This window comes from Pithys albifrons, chromosome Z (assembly GCF_047495875.1).
Source record: "Pithys albifrons albifrons isolate INPA30051 chromosome Z, PitAlb_v1, whole genome shotgun sequence".
NCBI lineage: Eukaryota > Metazoa > Chordata > Aves > Passeriformes > Thamnophilidae > Pithys > Pithys albifrons.
In genome coordinates, this window is record NC_092497.1 from 49,828,628 (window position 1) to 49,834,506 (window position 5,879).

Below are 5,879 nucleotides of genomic sequence, written 5' to 3' on the forward strand. Positions count from 1 at the left end.
CCAGCTGCTTGATGAGGAATAGCGTAATGCTGGGGCATTGTTATTCCATTATTGAGCCCAGGCCATGGGTAGCTGGAAACCTCCTTCAGGGATAAGATTTGCTTAAGGCCCCTCAGTGAGGCTGGCAAGCAGATGTAATAGTTGTGGCTAACAACCCATTTTGTATGCCTTTCAGTTGGGCCCTGTAGCTCAGGGCCGTGGATGACTGAGCTGTTTGATATCCTGCTCCCTATGGAAACTGTACCTGCTCTACCAGGTCTAAAGGAAAAAATCTTGCTTGATTAAAGAAAACAAAGAAACAAAAAATAACTAATAAACTAAGCAAAGAATGGACATTCAATGCCAGATGTATCTAGCTTAGAGCTGCTGCTGTGTTGTGGGTTATGAAACTGTGCAGCTACAGGTGCACAGGAGCTGCCAGGTCAGAGCAGAGCAGGAGTACTTTTAACTCTACAGTATGGCTCAGAGAATGGCTGACTCCAGGTGTGTCCATAGATTACTAAAAGCTGCAAGGTGATGGCTAGAAATCATGTCCTCTGGCTGCTCTGTTTATTTTCTCCTGCATCTCCTGGTCTTGGTTACTTTATACCTGAAGAATGAGCTTTGGAATACCCTCCAAAGTTCATCCATTACAATGCATTACATGTAGCAGTCAAGTCATGGGACATGACATGTATCCAGGGATCTGTGACTAGCCTTTGCAACTTGCAATCTCAGGAATCAGGCCTCCACTCCTGCCCAACTTGCAGACCACAGCCTAACAGTAGGGAACAGCCTCTATCCATTCAACCAGGTCTCTGAATCATCCAATCCATGTATTCAGCGCTTACAGTCATCAACTCTCCACCTGTCCTGCAGCAGGGTCTTTCTGGGACTGACATTTGTGGGCTGTAGCAAGAATGACAAAGGCATTAATTTCAGATTCATCAAAATGGCTCAGATGAAGAAATTTCTGCCCAAAAGTTCTGAAATCTTGTAATTCACACTTCCTGATCTAATCTACAGTTGGTGGGGGGAAACCCAATGCAACTTGCATGTCATATCTTCCACATCACTAACTCATACCAGAGAAAGGGAAAACTTAAAAATTACTTTAATGCAGCCAGCTGCAGGTGAAACAGAAAGTAACCAGCCCACATCAGGACAAGTGAGAGAGGTTCACAGCTTTTGTATGTCACCTGCTATTTAACTTCTGGCAACAGATGCAATTGGCACATCTACCCGAAATGCATATGCCAGAATCTCAGTCACACGGGCTGAAGGAAAAGAAACAGGAGGCTGCAAGAGCACCACTGGGCCCTTTCCTCACTCAGTCTGGAATATGTGCAGTGCCCAGGAACAAACTATGTTTATTCCTGTTATTATTTAGCTCCTGTTCTATGTTTGGACGTTGGTTTTGGAAACTGTGTAAGGGCCATGTCTGTTTCACTCCTGCAAGGAATGCAGAGGTAGAGAGGGAGGAGAAAGGGACCATCTGAGAATTAAAAAAACACCTGAACACAATACTGCAGGTTATTCAACCAGTACAAAGCACCCAACTTTTATTCCACTTCCTGTGGATAATTAAAGCACCATTAGTCTCAACTGGCTCCTCCGTGAGCTCTTATGAAGGCACCATTCTCAGGCACTCAAAGCCAGAGGAAATCAAAGTTTAAAGAGAACAAGTAGATTGGTTTCTGTACCACATATCCAAACCACTTTTCTATTGTTCAACTTGACATAAAAATTTAACAATAATACCCCCAATCATTAAAGGCTTTCACCATCTTGTTGTCTGCAATTAATTTGAAAAGCACCAAGATTCCAATACTGCTAGAGACTGGCCCAGGAAGAAATTTATCTTGAGAAGAGTGGAAATCTGCAAGGAATGGTCTGACTAGCACATGTGAAACACAGCCTGCAGTCATGGAAAACATGGTGATTAAAAAGCATTTAGTAACTCCCAGAGCACTGGGGGAGGCAGAGTTCACATTTAGAAGTCACAGCAAGTGCACACCAAACTGATTACAGGATCATAAATTGTAGGTGCCAACATCCAGCAGCTTAAACTACAGTGTGCTCACAGCTTCCTTCCCTGCCCTTCCGGCAACTTTGCCATATTTCTGAAATCCTAGCACTCATAACTTTAACCAGAAGAAAACATTCCCTCCACTGTTTCTTCAGTGCCAGATCTGCAACCCATGCACTCACTAGAAAAATCAGGGTCCAGCTGTGTGCCAGCATGTGAGCTGGCATAGCCAATGCCACCAGCACTGCTGTGTTTCTCAGCTCTCACTTGAACTTGGCATCCTCGGAGCATTCTTGATAGGGCTTGGCATGCAGTCCACCCCATCATCACTACTTTGGAAGGATATATCCAGAAGGCAGGGCTCCCTTCCGAGCAGGGGAGCTTTCAGAAGCGTTTTTAGCGCGTGGTGATGTTTACTTACTAGTTCTCCTTTGAGAATATTTCAAGATGTATCAACCTGCATAAGAATGATCACAGGAAAGAAAAAGAATTGCCTTATTTCAACAGATTTACTCCAGCTGTGAGTCAGAACAGTTTAATTGGCAGAAAGCTTTTACTGTCACTCATTCTGTTGAAATAGAAAAGTCAAGACACCCCAGTTAGCTTTTCTTAGTAAGAGCCTGATACCTGGTATCACCAGAGCTCGACTGTCTCTTCTCTGCTTTTGCTCTTTTTTAAAAAGTTTACTTTTTGAGCTGCAACTGTTCTAGTATGTAGGAAAGTTATCCCAAAGAGCAGCATTTCTACAAAAAGAAATTCTTCCCTCATTGCACTTCAAAATGTTGATGCAATAAAAAGAAGCAGAGCATTAAGCAGGATTTTAAAATATTTTTTAAAAAGCCCAGATCAACAAATTCTTCTTGGATTTTCCAACAAAGACAACTATGCCTTAAGTTGACTTCTAAATTCCTTGCTGAAATAATAAAAAACACAGCCAAAAATATGAATATATAGCAATTTTAATTTTCCTCTAGATATTTATATCAAAGAAATAATACTCATGTCCAAGAACTGTACATACATCTTCCTTATAAACTCTTTAGTTTAAAACACATGTACAAAATTGCACATTGCAGTTTGCAAAAATCATAAATACCTTTTTGCATGTAAACAATTCCAGCACAAGGATCAATGTTATACATTCTAAAATGTCTAAGTGTCATTCACAAACATAAACAAACAAAAACCCTACTATGATCTCCACAAAGGTTCTAATATTACAAATCAATCATTAACAGATTTCTAACTGATCTACTACACACAGGGATACATAAATGAGCACAAGGCAAGACGCCTTTTAGTCATAAGTACTTAAGACAGAGGCTTGGAATACAATCCTCCTGCCATTTAAACCCACGGTATTCATCCCACAGTATTTAGTGGTAGCAGCATTGAGTTAATTTTTCCAAGACTGCCAATTGCAGTATGCCTTACTTTTAATTCTTAAACAAGTTGGCTACCACTGAACAGTAGGAAACTGAAAATTATTGTAAACACAGTTATCACCGTTGTATATGCAGTAAGTTACAGTATTCTCCTAAACACATCACTAAATTAAGAAAAAGATTTATATTTAATCAAGTGCAAGATACCAACTAATATTGTGCACTTTGTCTCAGAAATAAGTATCTTGAATATTACAGTTTGTAAAAGTAATGTAAAAAAATTACAATGGACATAATCCTCAGTTGTACACCATTAAGCCCTGTAGCTTGTTTATGTAGAAAAAAAATCACCACATCAGAAAAAAAGGTCTCAGAAGTGTCCTTGACAATCTCTCCTGACCAAATCCAGCAAATGAGTAGCTACTGATTTTTTTCACTATCATCTCCATCTGTGTGCAATGTCCTTGCTAGCACACATGTCTGAAGACTTCCCAAAATTAATCAGGTTTAAAAAGACCCATTGTATCTGAATAAAGTTACTTGTTTTGTTGTCTGGTTTGGGTTGCTTTTGTGATTTTTGGTTGATTGGGTTTTTCAATCTATTTGCATGCTGTCATTTTATAAAATTTTTCCAAAAGCAGAGATTTTAAAGGGTTTCTCAGAGGCTTCCTCTGTGCCAGCTAAGTTAATAAGGCAGAATAAGAAGGTACATGTAAACAAAACTTATAAAAACCCAAGAAATTTGTAGGCAGACACCCACCTACCAACTAGTTTCAGGTAAGCTGCTGGAAGAGCAAAACCAAATGTGAACTGCTCTGCCTTCATCTTTTGTTTTGAACAGCTACCTTGAAGAAGCAAGTTTCAGTGCCATGCCTTCATACCACTGTGAAGAATCAATTTGGATTGAATTGCTGTAGGAAGTGGCAGTTCACTCACACTTCTGCTTTTGGACAAAAAGAGACCTTGGAGATGCTAGTGGTGATGCAGCAGGGAGGGGCTTCTTCGCATTTTCAGGAAATCACTTGGTCTGTTGATTAGCATGTGGCAATAATCCCAGTGAGGAACACAGAATTTTCTTGATACTAGCAGCAGCCCCAGCTCATGATATTGCAAGGTATTGTGATTATAGTACTGCAGATCATTAAGTGTTTTCTGCATCATGGAAGCTCAGCAAGAATAGTAACCACCATGTGTTTTTAAAACTGGGTCCAATTGTCCAAGAGCTCTCTCCTCTTTTGTCTGATGGGAGTTAGTTGCTCTGTTCAATTGATGGAAAAGACACACTGCTCAAAGAATGGTGGATTTCATCTTTCCCAGTTCACACCTAACCAGAGCTCCTCCCTTTTCAGGGGATCTGTTTTGAGTTATGCAAGATTGGTCATGACCACCACACAGCAAGGGCACATGTGCAGTCTCACAAGCCTCAAAAAGATTTTTTAGTCTAGGCAGGAACTGCAGGAACAACAAGCCAGTTGTAGATAAGCCATTCCAGAAAGAGAAGCTGTCCTGTAAGAATGTCCTACTTCACAGATGGAAAAACACAGAAAGCTGAAAAGCTGCCTCACCAAAAGAGATTTACTCACAATACAAACCCAGTCGCCTCTCCTGTGAAGTCCCTGCACAGAAAGCCTAAGAATTATCTTCAGACATAACAAATAAGACGTAATCTAACAAATTTGGCTTTTAAGGCCTAGGAGGCACAGGGTCTTTCACAGTGGAATACCCTTGACACTGCCCTCTCTTAGTGTCTCTATCCTTCTCTCCTTGTGACCTTAGGAAGCCAGTAGACTCGTTCCCGATGAAAAAGAGGAGTGGCAAAAATCAGCGACCAAATTTTGGTGGGTGAGAGGCCTATGCAGACTTGCCAATCATTCTGTATTTAAAAGGCAGGAATTGCACAATACTATATTGCAACACTTACTCCCTTCCCTTTGTACCGTACAAAGTAGCAAAGTGCAACCAAAGCGAAATCACTGTTGGGAGTGTTTAGATTGACGGCTCAGATGTCAGAACTGTGCTAAGCATCTCTGTAATTAACAGCACTTTGCAACAAAGGAAAACAATTCTCCAAAATTTACCTCTGTTAGGCCTTTTGTTCCGGGTTTGGGGTTTGGTTTGTTTTTTGTTTTTCTTGGGGGGAGAGGGTGGCAGGGCAGGAGAGTTAACGAAGTCTGAATATTAATCTGTTACACAGAGGAAAGCTCAAGGGGCTCAGAAGAACTTGTTTTGCTACATGTTGAGCAACACCACATGGCAAAGCTTTGAAATTAGAGCAAATGCTTGAAGACAGGGCGTAGCTTTTGGAGCTCGTCCTTCACAGGCCGCATTTTATTAGACAGCAGACCTCTGCATCATCACTCAGCATTCAGACCTGGGCTTTACTTGATGACATTTCAGCATGGTGGTTGCTATGGCTTTAAATAAATGAGGGTTAGTGTGAAATCACCAGCGATCAAGCCAAACAGGAGGGGCAGGGTTTCCGAAGA